This window comes from Cibotium barometz, chromosome 37, assembly GCF_041138505.1.
Source record: "Cibotium barometz isolate CiBa-2024 chromosome 37, ASM4113850v1, whole genome shotgun sequence".
NCBI classification, from domain to species: Eukaryota; Viridiplantae; Streptophyta; class Polypodiopsida; order Cyatheales; family Cibotiaceae; genus Cibotium; species Cibotium barometz.
Window position 1 is genome coordinate 21,634,612 of NC_141082.1, and position 17,940 is coordinate 21,652,551.

At 38.3% G+C, this 17,940-nt stretch overlaps 1 pseudogene; it reads right to left on the reverse strand.

Annotated features, from left to right (window-relative positions):
• Positions 1-1,617: 1,617 nt before the first annotated feature.
• Positions 1,618-2,334, reverse strand: LOC147617062 (nudix hydrolase 14, chloroplastic pseudogene; annotated as a pseudogene).
• Positions 2,335-17,940: the final 15,606 nt, after the last annotated feature.

The following is a 17,940-nucleotide window of genomic DNA, read 5'->3' on the forward strand; positions in this document are numbered from 1 at the left end:
GATAATCTACAAGTTATGGTGTTAAGAATATCATTTAATCACAATAGTTACACTTTTAAAGTGGAATAGTTGAGTGTTGAGGTAAAGAGGAATGAAAATAAATATGTTAAAGTACTGGAGAATTTCTTAGAATGCTGAAAAGGTTAAGATGGTTTCAAAATATTGGAATGATGTCTACGCACAATAATTATCTCACAGAATATGTATAAAGACTAATAATAAAGATTGAAACCAGAGTCGATCGCTCGCGACAATATTGATAAGGGTAGGAAGGAAGTTCGTACTCATCGTGGAAAGTGGTGAGTCTTAACTTGACCAATCCTGATATTTGGGTCCTCTAGTTTGGCTTGGGTGAGGTTAGGATCAATAGTCTAGGAAAAATGGGCCCGCCTTAGAGACCCTTAGTAGACGAATCACCCCTTGGTGACTATGGTCCCTGGGTCAATTTACTCCATAGTCCAATCATCTCACACAGAGTAACAAGAATAAGTGGATCCTGGTCGTTGACATACTGGCCTGCAGTTGGGTGGAAAAGATGAGTCTAGTGCTTTTCTTTTCCAACTTATATGATGATTGGAAGTTCTTGTAGAACCTTACATGAGAACATTATACAAAATATAGCATACATGCATTATTGTTTTGATTTTCTCTTCTTGGTTGTATTTTCTTATGTGATAAGAATGAACATAATCAATACTATCTATGTTTTTCAAATTGTGTCCATGAGGTTCTTATGCTATGTGTTACCCCCTTGGGCTGATGGAATTTTGGGATCCAAGTGGAGGCAAACCACCCATTCCAAGTAGTGATATACCCAATGGTAGGTGGGTCGGGCCTCACTACCAAAATGGAAAATAGACATTACCTTTACAAAACTTACTCAAAAATAGAGTAATGTTTAATTATATCTAACATGTTAAAACTGCTAAAGTATGCACTTGGGAAAGAATGTCCAAATTAAGGTTATTACTAGGAAATTTTATCTCCTCCCTCTACCTACCATGGAAATTTATTTGAGATCTTGTTTCCATGATTTATAAGAATGCTTTGGATTTTAAAACATCACTTTGAAAGCTTGGTTTGGGAAAAAATGGCTTTGAGAAATTTGATAAAGTTGAGAAAGTATGAGAGACATTGTTAGCTTTTATGTATTATAAATTCAAAAAGAGAACCACAAAAACATGTTCAAAAACATGTATACTATGTGCAAAATAAAAAATTAAGTGCAAAATTTAATGCAATGGTGGATAAAATCATTAACAAATATTCAACATATGTTAAGGTCTTAGCATCGTTTTCTTCTTCGGACCAAGGACAAACTTCTACTTTGGTTTCCTTTTTTAGTTTTTCTGGTACTCCTCAAAGCTTTCCTTTTTCTGGTTGTTTTAGTACTTTCCTTAAATCCAATGGCCAATGAATTCAAATGAAAAATAATGCATTCGTGGTAGTGACAAACTCATTGGCAATTGCAAAACAAGTACAAGCACATGTAAATCTCTTAGTGCAAAGGCATTGACAAATGTAAAGCAAGCTCAAGCACATGCCAAAGCTCTTACTAAATGCTAAGCATAAGACAGAGATTTCACAAGTTAGGAGTATTACAAATGCAAAGCAAATTCAAGAGAGGTTTGTAAAAAAGCAAGTCAAGGGAAGAGCACTTGATGCATGTGGGGCAAGTGTTGAAGAATCAATTACCTCTTGTTTTACATGGCTTTTGTAGAGGCATAGTGATTCTTTCATCAAATCCACTTGGAGAAGAGTATATTTGTTGTCCAGTTAGATTGTCGAGAAAATATGTAAGACTAACCAAATCAGCAATCTTTATTTGTAGACATGTTTCCTCTTCTACCTCACAAGCAGTAGCACCAACAAAGTCTCCTGCATCATCATCCAGCATGCCTATAGGCAGCTCAATAATAAGAACACAACCGATTAGAACCTATGCTTGCTCTATAAGAAACATCATGCGTTCCTCCATTACATTCTAGTAAAATAAGAATGGCTACTGCTCTGGCACCATGCGCAAACACAATACTTGGAAGTGGTTTTCTGGTGGCATCATCTATCACCTATGCCTTGAACTTCACAAACCCCACAGGTTGCCCAAATATATCAACACTCTAAACTATGACCCTTTTTAATGAGCAAGAAGCTCCTCCATTTATCACTAGAGTAAAAAATGCCTCTTTGAACCTTTAGATTAGAGAGTTTGGATATCCACTACTTAAATGGTTTTGACCTCAACTGCTTTCCTAAGGTCAAAAAATCTGATATAGCATGCAGTCCGATAACATCGAAAAAGAGACCCCCAATAGGATTACTTGAGCAAGCCATGTTGTGGATATTTTCTGGCTTTGTGCTATTGAAATGCAGCTTGCTCTTGCTCTGGAAACTTTGAAAAGACCGTATGAATGAATGGCTTCGTTTGCAACATAAAGGCCAGGGCAGCAACACCGATTAGGGTTTGCTCTAGAATGAAGCATCTCGTTAGCGAAACACATATCTATAGACAAATTGACCTTGATATTACCTCATGTTTGTTGTTTTATGCCATGTCAATCACATGCATATATGGAGAGAAAGTCTACCTTTGACCTTTAACAAATTTTTGGAACACCGTTTCTTTTCCTTGTTTGAGTTGTGTTTTCTTTCGAATCTATCTATCACATAGAATAAGGTGCATTATCATGTATAAGAGTGAAGGTCAAATCTAGAATGATCAGCTGTAGCTAAAAATTAAATTTATGTTATTGGAAATGCTCTAGAGGATATCAACTATGCTCTCACAAATGCATGGGGAGAAGTTAAATCTTGTCAGAAGTTTAGTCCTTTGAGTGCATACAATATATGATAAGTTGTTTTATCTCTGATGACAATACTTTTCATTCTATGATGAAAGCCTACATATTTTCAAGTTTGTGGAGGTTTCATCATTTTATTGTCATAGTCTTATTACTAATACACTTTGTGAAAAGATGGATGCAAGTTGTTTGGATTTGGACGATTTGCCATTGAATCTATCAATTGTATACATATTTGCAACATAAATATGTTTACATATACAACCATTCAAATTTCATGTCAAGTGTGCATCTTTTTTGAAAGAGATAATTGAACAATTTGTTTATGCATTAAGAGAGAGAGAGAGAGAGTTATATTTAATAGGTACATCAAAGCATAAGCCATGGTTTGTGGTTCTGGATGTACCAAGGTTTTGATTGGCGATGCTGGGTGGCTATATCAATTCATACTTAACCATGGTAAGCTGAGAAATAAGACTCGTGCAAATTTGTATGAAAGGAATTTTTCATGAACTCATTGTTTTTCTTCCTTCTTTTTGTAGTTGGAAATGTAATCAAGTCCACCCTAAAAGTTTATGAGGGTAACATCAAGTCCACCCTAAAAGTTTATGAGGGTAACATCAACCCTCTCATCCCTCACAAAATTAGAGGACAATCAAAAAATTGGTGGTTGAATTGGCTTATCACTATCCTCTCACTATAACCTACTTATTTGAGCTTAGTTGCTTCAACTTTCTTATTAAAACTTACTTAGCTAGAGGCTCCACATTTTGTTTCATGGAGAGCAGCAAATTTGTTTTTAGGTTTTGTCCTTTCATTATCAATATTTCAACCCTGTCATGTGGATCTAATTTTATAGGAGTGCCTTACATGTTGATTTATGCAATGTCCATCATTATCTCTATTAGGATGTATGACATGTCTCGTAGTTGCACTTACCATGCCCTCTGCCTATACAAGTTGTTTTGGGTAATCATCTCGGGTATGAGAGAACCAATCCAAAACTTTAAAAGTCTAGAAAGTTTCCGAATTGTAAGTCAAGTTTTTGATGTTGTTACCGATCTTCTTGGATTACTCACGTCCATACTTATCAGTAGTGGCCATGGGGATCATGACACATGACAGAAAATATAAAGGACACACTCTCCCTGGTGCAAACTTTACCCACAGCCTTGTAATGACTAATAATAAGGATTGTAACAGAGTCAATTGACAATATTGATGAGGGTAGCGAGGAAGTTCGTACTCATCGGAAAGTGGTGACTCTCAGCTTGACCAACCTTGATATTCAGATCCTCTGCTTTGGATTAGGTGAGCTTACGATCAGTGGTCTAGGGGTAAATGGGCCCGCCTATTAAGAGACCCTTAGGCGAAGAACCCCCTACTGAACTGTGGTCCTTGGGTGACCTGACCCCATAGTCCATTCTTCTCATAGAGTAATAAGAATAAGGGGATCCTGATGGTCGACATAGTGGCATGCGGTTGGGATGGATAAATGAGTCTAGGGCTTTTTTGTTCCAACTTATATGATGATTGGAAGTTCTTGTAAGAACCTTACATAAGCACATTATACAAAATATAGCATACTTGCATTATTGTTTTGATTTTCCCTACTTGGTTGTATTCTCTTAGTACCATTGATCATTTGATGGTATAGGTGCACACAATGAGTGGAAAATCATATTCAATAATTCATAAGATTTCGTAGAACACATTCATGTAATGGTTTATGGAACTAATACATAGTAGTGTATTATTTACACAAGAGATATGATCAAGGCATTATATATATGCTGACTAGACTTAGAGTCTAGATCCGAGAATGTGCCATGTCAGCGAATCAGAAGTGATTTAAACTTTGGCAACTTTACACATGCATGATGCTTATAGTTTGAACAAGTTACCGGACATCGATGAGGGAGTGAGAACCATAGCTTGGAAAGTAGAACATAACTTCTAAGTTATAAGTGATAAGGAGTAGATATTTAACAGAATCAATACTATTTATGTTTTTGAAATTGAGTCCATGTGGGTTCTAATGCTTGGTGTTACCCCCTTCGACTAATGGAGTTTTGGCATCCAAGTGGAGGCAAACCACCCATGCCAAGCAGTCATAGACTCAATGGTATAAGTGCAAAATTTAATGCAATGCTCGATAAAATCATTAACAAATATTCAACATATGTTAAGCTCTTAGCATCCTTTTCTTGTTCCCAAGGGCAAACTTCCACTTTGGTTTCCTTTTTTAGTTTTTCTAGTACTCCTCAAAGCTAAATTTCTTTTTCTAGTTGTTTTGGTACTCCTTGAATCCAATGGCCAATGAATTCAACTAAAAAATAATGCATTCGTGGTAGTGACAAACTCATTGGCAATTGCAAAACAAGTACAAGCACATGTAAATCTCTTAGTGCAAAGGCATTGGCAAATGTAAAGCAAACTCAAGAACATGCCAAAGCTCTTAGTCAATGCTAAGCATAAGACAAGGATTTCACTTAGGAGATTGACAAATGCAAAGAAAATTCAAGAGAGCTTTTGATGATTTTATTTTTCCTTCATATGGTTTTCCATCTAATGGATGAGTCTACATTCCATTTTTGTTTTGTTTTGAGTAGTTCATCTTGCCTTGTTTGTGTTGTTGATGCCATGCTCTATGTCCTCTTTCTTGAGTGCACATAAGACAAATCCCTTTCTCTAGAAATATACTCATTGGAGGAATACGCCTGTCGGTACTTGTTAGTGGCCATGGGGTTGGCGGACCGGCGATGGGTCACGACACACGACGATGCAAACTTTACCCGCAGCCTCGTAACGTCTCTGTCGATGGCGGCATTCTATGCCACCCTCTTCACCTTGTCGCTGCTCTCTGCTTCTCCCGCTACCTCCAACGTCCCAGCGGATTCAAAGCCGACCATTTTCAGGCCTTGCAGCGTCTCCCAAGTCATCTCTGCCTGCTCTCTACAGCGGGAATTGCCCTCTTGATAGGGTCTCTGGCGGTGGGAGCATAGGCCGAGGCCGCCGCACTAACCCATCAAGGTTTTCTATTGCGTCTCATACCGCTCACCTTTGGACCCCCGTCAGTCGCTGTCCGGCCTCCTCCTCCGGTATGATCTATCACATATGAAGCTTCCACTTAAGAGGAGAGCTACTAATTCTCATTAAGAGAGGAGTTCTTCTCCTAGAGTTATACACAAATATGCACAAGAGGGTTCTAGATTTATACCGTTAATGTTCACTTTTATGGGTGGAGTTTCTAAGCCAACCTTTGTAAAAGAAAGGCTTTAGGATTAATCCAAACATTTGCTAAACAAAGTAGCATTGCAAATATCAAATATCTTTCAAGCTAAGATATTACTTTGTGCTTAGATTAAAAGAAAGGCTTCAGGATCAATCCAAACATTTGCTAAACAAACTAGTAGTCATTAAAACAATCTAAATATGAAATATCTTTCAAGCTAAGATTGATTACATTGTGCTTACTAAGAGATTTTGTATTCATGATAATTTTAACTTCTTCTTTATCTCGTCCATAGATAAAGTACACTTGTGCCTAGTCTACCCTTTCTAACATTAAAATTTTATCATGGTCTTTGGATTTTGTGAAATGCTTATTTTGAATATATCACATATCCTTAATGTATTTTGTGAAATGCTTTTTTTAGTACATCACATATCCTTAACGTCTTTTTAAATACATCGCATATACTTAACGTCTTTTTGAATACATTGCATATACTTAACGTCTTTTGTTGAAATGCTTTTTTTAGTACATCACATATCCTTAATGTCTTTTGTGAAATGCTTATTTTTAATACATCACATATCCTTAATGTCCTTTGTGAAATGAATCTCTCTCTCTCTCTCTCTCTCTCTCTCTCTCTCTCTCTCTCTCTCTAAAAATCAGCCATCTCATACTTATCATGGTGTCTAATCTCCTGACCACAGCATGCCATAAATGCATGTTAAACTTTGTATCTCAATCACTAACTATATCGGCCCATTGAGATACTCTCCCACTTGCCATTTGGGATCTCTAGTGGACTAAGTAAACCACCTACCTTTAGGTGTTCTGCTTTATTTACCTGGCACTTTTGGCATTTTAAGACATAGTCATGGACATCCTTACTTAAGCTAGACCAATAAAATTGTCTCTTAACTAGTGCATATGTCTTCCATATTCCAGGATGGCCAGCACTCAAACTATCATGGCATTCATATAAAATACGGTGCCTAATGTCTGAGTCTGAAGGTTTACATACTCTACTTTTGTAAAGTAGGTAACCATTATCGATGGAAAAAATCTTCCAATGATTTCTTTCGTCACTTGTTGTAAGTGACATGTCTCCTTGAGACATCTCTCAAGACTTACTGCTATAGTGGAAGTGTCTGTCTCTTGAACGGGGCTATCTTTTTTTATAGTCCTATAACACTCCACACACTCTACTTTTGTAAAGTAGGTAACCATTATCGATGGAAAAAATCTTCCAATGATTTCTTTCGTCACTTGTTGTAAGTGACATGTCTGCTTGAGACATCTCTCAAGACTTACTGCTATAGTGGAAGTGTCTGTCTCTTGAACGGGGCTATCTTTTTTTATAGTCCTATAACACTCCACACATGGGCATAATGTGGATCATCAACACATTTCCCCTTAAGTGATTCCAAAAAATCACTCTTAATTTGAGTAAATCTCAACTTATTAACCATGGGCATACGACTAAATGAATTAGCTACCACATTGTAACGTCCTTTTCTATATCTCAGTTGAAAGTCAAACTCTTGGAGAAACTCTACCCATCAAGCTTTGCATCCTCTCAACTCTTTTTGACTAGATAGCCATTTGATACTCCTATGATCAAAGACTATCTCAAATCTGGCACCATATAAATAATGCCTCCACTTCTTTAAGGCATGATTTATAGCATATAACTCCCTTTCATAAGCTGAATAATTTTGTTAAGATCTATCCAGCTTTTTACTTTCAAATGCAATAGGTTTCCCTCCTTGTAAGAGGACTACTCCTACTGCATTATTACTAGCATCTGTCTCTACCACAAAGGGTTGATTCGGATCAACAACTTGGAGAATGGGAGCTATAGCTATAGCTATAGCTACCTTAAGTTTTTCAAAATCTTTTTTCTAGGAACCCCCCAAACCGTAAATTCTTTCCCTTTCCTTTAAGCTGATCCGTTCGGAAAACAGCTATCTTAGCATAATCTTGAATATATTTTCTATAGGATCCAGACAAACCAAGAAAAATTTGTAATTCTTCTAAGTTTGTGGGATGTGGCCATTTCAATATGGCTTCAACTTTCATTGGTTCCATACGAATGCCATCTTCTGAGATTATTGGCCTAGTATTGGATTTGTTTTACGAAGAATTCATATTTACTCTCTTTGGCATAAAGTAAATGCTTCCTAAGTAACTCAAATACTTGCCGTAAGTGTTCGAGATGTTCTTTCTTAGTGCGACTATAGATCAGGATATCGTCTAGGAAAACCACGATAAATTTTCCTTAATAGGGTTTCAAGACACTATCCATGAGTGTCATGAATGTGGCCGGAGCATTAGTCAAACCGAAGGGCATGACTAAAAACTCATAGTGACCAAACTTAGTTCGAAACGCAGTCTGTTGGACATCCGCTTCCAAAATTCTCACTTGATGATATCCACATTGTAAATCGATTTTTGTAAAGTACTTTTCCCCTTGGACTTGATCAAACAACTCATCTATTTGTGGAAAAGGGTACTTACATCAGGGGGCTGGGGAGGTAGCAAAAAGGGCCCTCTAAGAGACGTTTTTCTCATTTTCTATCTCTAATAGAGAAAACGTTTTCTACTCATTTTTTCACGAAATCTCACAAAAAAGAAGATCTTTGTTGAATTTGATGGTTCGTTAAAGCCCTTGAAAAAACGTGCATGAGTGTATCTCATAGATTGAGCATTCAACAGTACAGCATTCATAAGTTAGCATTCTGTCAAAGTCCGCATCATCATCATCACAAATCTTATTAGATCTCATAGTTGTAACCATCTCATCTAATATAGCTGCATTACATTTGCATTGAAACCATTCTCTATCTCTTAAGTCTATTTCTAAGTATAGTTTGGTTTATTAGACTAAGGTTGTTTTACTAAAATCAATCCCTCACATGTCACAGATGATCTATATATCTGGTTTGCAACTAGATGCCAAACTTCTATAGTCCATGTACGTTGCATGTAGAAAAAGGGGCCAACCCATAGGGCTACCCCAGAGCAGAGTCTAAGGCTCCTGTAGTGGGCATGGGGTAGCTTAGAGCCACCCCAAGGGGCGAGGAAGGCCCCAAGCTATGCCCACCATCCCTTGCATGGGTTGCCAGCCCTAGGGGCCTTGGCTAGGCAGCTGACAGAGCAAGGGACCTGCCGAGCCAATGGGCTAAGTGTGGGGCAGTACTACACTATTTGTGCATGGCTACTCAGCAAACTCGAATGATGTCAAGTGATCTGTGTATCTGGTCTACGACTAGGTGTCCAACACCTATAGACGCATGTAGGACTGCATGTAGAGATGGGGGGGACAGCCCATAAGGCTACCCCAGGGAAGAGCCTTGTGCTCTTGTTGTTTGTCAGCATGGGGAGGTGTAAAACAAACCCCAAGGGGCTAGGAGGGCCCCAGACTATGCCCACCAGCCTTGGCTTAGGCAGGAGGGGATGTCAGCCAGCCCTATGGTGCATGTGGACAGCCAGCCAACCGGGCCCCAGGCCCTAGAGAAGTTGTTGCCAACTATGGGACAGCCGAGACAGCTAGTAGTGGTTGCCTACGTAGCCAGTCGATTTTCTTGGGGTGGCCAAACCATACACAATCAAGGGGAAGCTCCAATCCCATGGGTATTCGGGACCCAATATTATGTCCTCTTCTCCCTCTCCCTCTCTCTCTCTCTCTCTCTCTCTCTCTCTCTCTGTCTCTCTGTCTCTCTCTCTCTCTCTCTCTCTCTCTCTGTCTCTGTGTCTCTATTTTCTACACATCTACTTCAGTTTTGTGCGTTATTTTCGTCGTGAAAGATTGTTGAATTTTGAGCATTGAAGTTATCAATTCAAGCCCGAAGTTTCCATATGTCATACCAGGTTCAACTGAATGCTTTTAGTGATTCCGATTAGGCAAGATGTTACACTACTGGCTTTTGTTTTCACCTTGGTGATTCATGTATATCATGGCTCAGTAAGATGTAGCCCAAAAATGACCACTTAAATCTGTGAGGCTAAGTTCAAGGTAACTTTTATAGTGGACTATGGAGTGTGTATGGCTCAGATGCCTTTTGGTAGATTTTTGTGTTGGGACACAACAGTCGTGCCCACACCTCCATCTTCACTGATAGATAGAGTGAATTAGCCATTGTGAGGAACCTACTGTTTCATGCTTGCACAAAGCACATTGAGGTACATTATCATTATGTCAGGGAGAGGCTTATTATAGGAGAGATTAGATCTTGGCTTATGTCTCTACACAAGACAATGTGGAAGATATGTTCACAAAGGCTCTCTCATGAGAGAAGTTTGGAGCTTTTCACAAATCTTTGAGCTTATTGTCGTTTGGGGATTGATCAACTGCATGATCCCTATATAGATTACAGGGGGGATTTATAGCATTTATATGGTAGTGATGTGTGGACATAGGCTAATATTTAATGGGCTGGGACACGTTTTCCCTCTTTAGGAGGTTTTTTTTCCCTCGAGCATATGTACACACTCTTATGAGTGTGTATGTGACCTTATCATGTCACTTCACGTGTAATTCACTCACTCTCATTAATCTACTAGGCTTCCATCTAACTACACTATGTGTGTTGCTTATTACTACACTGTGTGTAGTAATAAGGTCACATACGCACTCTTATGAGTGTGTATGTGACCTAATCATGTCACTTCACGTGTAGTTCACTCACTCTCATTAATCTACTACGCTTCCATCTAACTACACTATGTGTGTTGCTTATTACTACACTGTGTGTGTGTTGCTACATTGATCTCCACTCCAACGGTAAGCCTTGTGCAAGATGTATGGCTCTCTTGCTGATGGTCATTGGATATGGAATTGTTTTTTTATAAATGTATATGCTACATTATTTCTAATTTGTATTTCTTTTGTATATGAAATAGTTTTTATGTAAATGTATATGCTATGGTATTTCCAATTTTCATTTCCAAAATTTTGTGTATAGGCTATGGTATTTCTAATTTGTATTTCTTTCGTAATTTATTTGATAGGGATCTATTGTTGCAATATTGTATTGGTATAAAGACTCATGATTTTATATTGAGTGGATATTCCTATTCTTTCATTTTGAAAATCTATGCTATGTTATTTCCAATTTTTATCTCTTTCACACTTTATTTGATAGGGATCCAATATTACAATATTAAATTGGTATAAAGACTTATGTTTTTATAAAGACTCATGTATTAGTATAAAGACTGATGTTTTTATATTAAGTGGATTTTCCTATTCTCTCATTTTGAAAATCAAACTAACCATATAATTGGTTTATCTTTATACAATGTGTGTGCTTTAAGTATGTCATTTGCACCATTCACACCGAACCATCGCTAATGTCCAATCCAAAGTTGAATGCTTCTTTTATCTCTTAATGTAATTCTTGAGATGAGGGTGAGAAATCTTCTATATAAGGAGCCATCTTGCTCACTTGTAAGGAATATTATAAATATTAGCATATAGTAGCATATTTGCATATTGAGCCATATACTTTCCCTATATGTTAGAGCTACACTCACTCTTGTAGCCTATTGCTTTCCTACTTGATGTGTGTTAGTAATGTACTTCTAGTTTCCTTGGGTTCTACATATATGATGTGACTCATGCTTGTGTTAATGTTCTATCTTATTGTATACTCATTACCTCTTCTAGCATGTGTCTGATTGAGTCTCGTTCCTCACTTCTCATTATGCTTCAACTATATGCACCCAACAAGGTTAAATGAGGAGCTCTAGCATCTATATTGGTGAGGGTGTATAAGCCTCACACTACATTTTCAATTACTTTGGTACTTGCTTATACAAGGCTCATGCCCCATATATTTTTATACAAAGATAATGCACATGATTCAGACTTTTCTTATACAAGGCTCGTGCCCAAATATTTTTATAGCAAGAGCTAACACCTTGCCTTGTGCTATGCGTAATTGGCTATTGCCCATATATAAGGCTCATGCTCCAAGTCTTTTTAGAGTAAGAGACTCCACAAGAAATCTTGCAACATCTCATCCTCCCCAATCCTATGAGAATGTTTTCATGTGCCTGCAGAAAGATGTCTCCAATAACTCATCGCACCCTCATATAGCAAGTCCACCACTTGTAAGGCATGGAGTTTTTTTGACATGTTGCACACATGTAATCTTCTTATGATTCATCTAATCTTACTTTATACCAATGAGTTACACCTCTTAAGAGCTTGTTCCAATGCCAAACTTTGTAGTGGTCATATCTCACACCCCATGGCTATTTTAAGATGCCATCTAACGTGAGTTTGGCTACTCCATGTGCATCCAACTTCAGCCCTTTTATTCCCAAATTTGTACATCATAAACACCCCCATAGATCCCCCATAGGATTATTTGGAGAGTAATAGATTATTAGTGACATTTTTCACCATGATTGATGTTATTTATATAAAAAAGGTTCATTTGTTACTACTCTTCTTTCAAGAGGGCAGGACTTTGACATATTATAAAGCTCATAGTTTATGAGCTGTTAAGTGTTTAAGAGGAAAGACTATGAAATATCATAAAGCTCATAGCTTATGAGCTGTTGAATGTTCAAGGTCATCTAAGGAAGCATTGAGCTAATAGTTGAGGTTGGGATGGGATCTCAAAGAAAGATATACTGGTCTAAAAATTCAAAATGCAACATTCTTCTATGGGAAACCATAGATATAGTTAGAGTAGCATCACCCACGATGGTGGAGGTGCTGCCCGACACATCACTCAAGGCCACCAGGAAAATGCACCAAATAGGAGGCCAAGACATTTCCACCATAGGAGAGGGGAAAAGTCATCAAAGGAAGGATCTTGTCTCCTACCGCCCTCCCCCCTATGCCCCTTAAAATATTAGGCATGGGGAGATGTAGACATGGGGGAGACAAAAAGACCTCATATAGAGTTTTAATATATCAACAAACTTTGCTCAACGAGATTGCTCCATGTGGCTCCACACACACACCAAGAAATTTGAGCCTCTAACACCCTCCTCTAATCATGCCACATGAACCAACTAGCCCAAGATCCATCGCAGACCCAAACACTAATACCATGTGAGAAACCAAAACAACATTACCACCTCCAAGGTGCCCATGCCAATAAGGACCACCAAAGCAGATGCATCGGAATAGGGACCCAAGATAACCACCATTATTGGAGAGAGAAGACATCACCAGAGATAAGACATCACCAGGAAGGCTTCCATCTCTTGGTCATCCCCACTTAAAATAATATCAAGAGATGGAAGGATTCCACCCCAACATTGGAGAGAGAAGGCATCACCAGGAAGGCTTCCATCTCTTGGTTGTCCCCCCCCCTCAAAATATCAAGCCTAGTCAGATGACAGACCTACAAGATAACTCCCCATGGTTCCACGCACACTAAGCTATTTGAGCCACCATCATCTAGCATGGATGAGTGACACTTATCAATCTCATTTATCATTATTGGGGCTAGAAAAAGATTATGTAGATTATTTGATGGATTATCAAATATTAGGTTGAATTACTAGGCAATAGGTTGAACAAAAAATAACACTCAAGATTTTTGTACGAAAAATATTTTTGTATAGATTTTATTATACAAAAAGTTTATTCATGTATTTTATTTCTTGAGTGCACATAAGTAAGACAAATCCCTTTCTCTAGACAGCTTGTCATTCGAGGAATATGACTCTTGTGATCCCATTAGAGACGATAAAAACCTATGGAAAACTTCCTTTGAATTAAGAAAAAGAAAAGAAACGATCAAGTGCCAAGTGGATGCACTAAGTGCCTCTTCCGAATTCTTCAAATATATAAGATTGATGACAAGGAGGTAAACTAAAAGCTCATTGCCCTTGGAACTAAAGTGGAATCATAACAAAGGGTTAGCTTGACTAGGGAATAATGTAAGGATAGAGGAGTTGAAGCATCATACTATTGTTGAGGGTCCCAGTTGACACACTTCTACAATGTCGCCCTCCCAAACCACCAATGTTGAGGGTCGATCCCTCTCGATGCAGTGCTATACTAGAGAGACCCTCCCACCCCCACTGATTCGTTCGCTTTGTATGTACTTGTAAGGCAAAAGGGCCCATTGGTGATGGGTGCTAGAGAAAAGGCTCAAACCACCCTTAAGCGCTAATGTAGGTCACATGACCCCACCTCTAAATAATGAAAGGCCTCTTGAAGAGGGGATTGGTGTGCTAGTGAGAGAACATGGCCCCCTCTAACGAGAGGAAGTCGAAAGGTACAATCCTTGGTCTCCCACATGTTGTTTTAAGTTGGGTGTGATACAAACATACACGTACATTCCTCCAACCATGATCATGGAGTCATTTTTGGCAAGGTTCTATTCTACGACATAAATGCGTAACCATTCACAAAGACCCATCAACCGCTTATTGCTCATCTCCAAGCAAGTACCATTGTTTGTCCCTCATCAATGTTTGTAAAAAAGCTTCATAAAAGCATACCCTTCGAGAAAGCTCAAAGGGTTGGGTTCCCCATTCACATGAAGGCTACGGTTTTAAAAAAGTTAAGGATAAATACCTTTGGATAGGGTTAGAGGGGCACGAATGCAACGTGGTGACAAACACGGGCTCTTAATAGCAAAATCCGCCTGTCCGTTGGGGCGGCTGCAGCACTCAACTACTGATCTTCTTAGATTGCTCACGTCCGTACTTGTCGGTAGTGGCCATGGGGGTGGCGGACCTATGGTGGGTCACGACACACGACAATGCAAAATAAAAGGGACACACTCTCCGTCGATTGGCAGCATTCTACACCACCCTCTTCACCTCTGTCTTCGCTGCTCTCTGCTTCTCTAGCTACCTCCAACCTCCTAGCGGATTCCATGCAGACCATTTTCACGATGGTTCTGCCTTCCTTTCCCTCTTCTTCTGCTTCAATTCATTCGCCTGCTACACCACCCTCTGTGGAATACTGCTCCTCGAGCACCTCCATCGTGTGCCTTTACCCCAGCTAGAGGTGCTCCTCGGCCCGATCCTCTCTCTCCTCTGCAAGGCCTGCGTCGTCAATATTCTCCTGGCCTACGTATGTGCAGGCCTTGCAGCGTCTCCCTGCGTCGTCAATATTCTCATGGCCTACGTATGTGCAGGCCTTGCGGCGAGGGATAAATGAGTATAGGGTTTTTTTGTTCCAACTTATATGATGATTGGAAGTTCTTGTAAGAACCTTACATAAGCACATTATACAAAATATAGCATACTTGCATTATTGTTTTGATTTTCCCTACTTGGTTGTATTCTCTTAGTACCATTGATCATTTGATGGTATAGGGGCACACAATGAGTGGAAAATCATATTCAATAATTCAAAAGATTTCATAGAACACACTCATGTAATGGTTTATGGAACTAATACATAGTAGTGTATTATTTACACAAGAGATATGATCGAAACATTATATATATGCTGACTAGACTTAGAGTCTATATCTGAGAATGTGCCATGTCAGCGAGTCAAAAGTGATTTAAACTTTGGCAGCTTTACACATGCATGTTGCTTATAGTTTGAACAAGTTACTAGACACTAATGAAGGAGTGAGAACTATAGCTTGGAAAGTAGAACATAACTTCTAAGTTATAAGTGATAAGGAGTTGATATTAAACAGAATCAACACTATTTATATTTTTGAAATTGAGTCCATGTGGGTTCTTATGCTTTGTGTTACCCCCTTGGGCTAATGGAATTTTGGCATCCAAGTGGAGGCAAACCACCCATGCGAAGCAGTCATAGACTCAATGGTAGGTGGGTCAGGCCTCACTACCAGAATGGAAAATGGACATTATCTTTACAAAACTTACTCAAAAATATAGTAATGTTCAATTATATCTAGCATGTTAAAACTGCTAAAGTATGCAAATGGAAAAAAATGTCCAAATTAAGGTTATTAGTAAGGAAATGTTATTACCATGGAAATTTATTAGAAAGCTTGTTTGCATGATTAATAAGAATGTTTTGAATTTTAAAACATTACTTTGAAAGCTTTTTTGTAGATAGTTTGGGAAAAAATGGCTTTGGAAGAAATGATAAAGTATGAGAGACATAGTTCAATTATATCTAGCATGTTAAAACTGCTAAAGTATGCAAATGGAAAAAAATGTCCAAATTAAGGTTATTAGTAAGGAAATGTTATTACCATGGAAATTTATTTGAAAGCTTGTTTGCATGATTAATAAGAATGTTTTGAATTTTAAAACATTACTTTGAAAGCTTTTTTGTAGATAGTTTGGTAAAAAATGGCTTTGGAAGAAATGATAAAGTATGAGAGACATTGTTATCTTTTCTATATCACAAATTCAAAAAGAGAAACACAAACACATGTATACTATGTGCAAAATAAAAAATAAGTGCAAAATTTAATGCAATGCTTGATAAAATCATTAACAAATATTCAACATATGTTAAGCTCTTAGCATCCTTTTCTTGTTCCCAAGGGCAAACTTCCACTTTGGTTTCCTTTTTTAGTTTTTCTAGTACTCCTCAAAGCTTTCCTTTTTCTAGTTGCTTTGGTACTCCTTGAATCCAATGGCCAATGAATTCAACTAAAAAATAATGTATTCATGGTAGTGACAAAGTCATTGGAAATTGCAATACAGGTACAAGCACATGTAAAGCTCTTAGTGCAAAGACATTGGCAAATGTAAAGCAAACTCAAGCACATGCCAAAGCTCTTAGTCAATGCTAAGCATAAGACAAAGATTTCACTTAGGAGATTGACAAATGCAAAGAAAATTCAACAGATCTTTGATGATTTTATTTTTCCTTCATATGGTTTTCCATCTAATGGATGAGTCTACATTCCATTTTGTTTTGTTTTGAGTAGTTCATCTTGTCCTTTCCACCTTGTTTGTGTTGTTGATGCCATGCTCTATGTCCTCTTTCTTGAGTGCACATAAGTAAGACAAATCCCTTTCTCTAGAAATATTCTCATTGGAGGAATATGACTTTGTTGATCCCATTAGAGACGATGAGAAACCCATGGAAAACTTCCTTTGAAATAAGAAAAAGGAAAATAATGATCAAGTGCCAACAAGTGGATGCACTAAGTGCCTCTTCCAAATTCTCCAAATATATAAGCTTGATGACAAGGAGGTAAACTAAAATCTCATTGCCCTTGGAATCAAAAGTGGAATCATAACGTAGGGTTAGCTTGACTAGGGAATAATGTAAGGATATAGAGGTTGAAGCATCATACTATTGTTGACGGTCCCAGTAGCTAACACACATGTACAATGTAAGGATAGAGGAGTTGAAGCATCATACTATTGTTGAGGGTCCCAACCAATACACTCCCCAAACCACCAATGTTGAGGGGTCGATCCCTCTCGAACTAGTGCTATACTAAAGAGACCCTCCCACCCCCATTGATTAGTTTGCTTCATATGTATTGGTAAGGAAAAAGGGCCCATTGTGATGGGTGCTAAAGAAAAGGCTCAAACCACCCTTAAGTGCTAATGTAGGTCACATGACCCCACCTCTAAATACTGAAAACCTCTTGAAGAGAGGTTTGGTGTGCTAGTGAGAGAACATGGCCCCCTCTAATAGAGGAAGTCGAAGGGTACAATCGTTGGTTTCCCACATGTTGTTTTATGTTGGGTGTGATACAAACATACACGTACATCCTCTAGCCATGATCATGGAGTCATTTTCTCCAAGGTTCTATTCTATGACGACGTAAATGCCTAACCATTCACAAAGCGAGATCAACCGTTTATTGCTTATCTGCAAGTGAGTACCATTGTTTTGTCCCCCATCAATGTCATTCTTGTTTGTAAAAAAGCTTCAAAAAAACATACCCTTCGAGAAAGCTCAAAAAGGGGAGTGTTCCCCATTCACATCTTAAGGAAGAGTTTCACAAAGTTTCCACACGGCAAGAATTT